Source organism: Cupressus sempervirens, chromosome 11 (assembly GCF_028749045.1).
Source record: "Cupressus sempervirens isolate cs-2001-9-10 chromosome 11, ASM2874904v1, whole genome shotgun sequence".
Taxonomy (NCBI): domain Eukaryota; kingdom Viridiplantae; phylum Streptophyta; class Pinopsida; order Cupressales; family Cupressaceae; genus Cupressus; species Cupressus sempervirens.
In genome coordinates, this window is record NC_143128.1 from 219,186,373 (window position 1) to 219,187,863 (window position 1,491).

Sequence of the window (1,491 nt, forward strand, 5' to 3'; positions counted from 1 at the left end):
GATAGCCAAAAAGAGAAGAAAGAGTAAAGAAGGGCAATAGATGATTAGTCTGTACACCATAATAATTCACAGCATACCTGAAAAGCATATCCAAGAACATATCATCTATCAGGATTCTTCTTTACAATGTCCAAGGAATAGCGTCCACTCTAAAGTTGGAGAAAAGTTTTATTCGATCCCTTCACTTTACAGTATGCTCTCCACGAAATGATATTCTTCTCAGCCCTATATAAACACCATCAAACTCATACCTCCAAACCACAAAGCCAACATAAAGAACTCTTATTTCTCTTCCTTCATTTGCTTTTATATTCCTCATATTTCACAAGGCAAGTATGGCATACTACCAACATTATCCAAACGATTGTGATAGTGGGTGTGGCCAACAACAAAACTATGGTTATAATCAGTCCGAGTACAACTACAGTGGACAGCAGATGTACCACAGCCTTCCACAGGGGCAGATTGTGAGGGTCTGCTCTAAGGCTAATCCTGACTATGCTCTGGGTATCAGAGATGGCAGGGCGACTCTTGTTTACTATAACCCTAGTGACCCAACTCAGGTACATATGCGTTTCCTATAGTATTTTGGTCTTGTATTAAGGAATATCTCTATAAGTTGATTTGTATTTGAATGTTTTACTTTGGCTCTCTTACTGTTTTAGTGATGTTAATTTATTGGGTCACTCTCGATATATATCTGTATTGTGTATATGTATGCGTTCGCAGCAATGGGTGAAAGATGAGTCATGGAGCAATCGTGTGAGGGACCCAGTGGGTCATCCAGCTTTTGGCCTTGTGAACAAGGCCACCGGGCAGGCCCTTCGTCATGCCCCGGCTGTCAGGAGGTATATGCATATTTTGTTTTTAGTCATTCTTTCTCTAGTATAATGTTTACTTGTTTCACTATTTCTTGAATTAGCCTAGTGAATGTATACATGGCTCCTGATGAAGTATTGGGTTGTTTAATGGCAGGTATTGTTGACCAAGTATGAGAGTGGTTCTTATGATGAGAGTGTGCTGTGGAGTGAGAGTGAGGACATGGGATATGGATACAGGACCATAAGGATGGCTAATGACATTGGCCTCAACTTGGATGCATTCCAGGGTGATTGGAAGCACGGAGGAGTTGAAGAGGGAACTAGAGTTGTGCTGTGGAAGTGGAACAAGCAGGACAACCAGCTCTGGAAGATTTCCCCCTGCTACTAGAAGAACCAAGAATCATAGTTCCACATGTCATGCATACATATAAATAAATAAATAAGGTGTTGGGTCTTCTTAGACCTGTACGGAGACAATAAAATAAAATAAAAAATTACATGTTTTATGGATGTACCTTACCTTAATATGAAGTTGTTCTAGAGTTTATGATATATAGTTCTTGCGAACCAGCTTCTCATGGTGTGAGTATTGGTAGTATGCTTATGTGCTATGGAAATGAACAATTTTTGCTGTACTGTTATCTTGTGATCAAATCAATGTGCATAGTGA

General features: G+C 39.7%; 1 pseudogene across 1 annotated transcript; it reads left to right on the forward strand.

Moving 5' to 3' along the window:
• The first annotated feature begins 275 nt into the window (after window positions 1–275).
• Window positions 276–1,209, forward strand: LOC149528944 (ricin B-like lectin R40G3 pseudogene; annotated as a pseudogene). Its single transcript, XR_016358353.1, has 3 exons — window positions 276–563; window positions 730–840; window positions 976–1,209. The product of XR_016358353.1 is annotated as a ricin B-like lectin R40G3 pseudogene (transcript).
• Window positions 1,210–1,491: the final 282 nt, after the last annotated feature.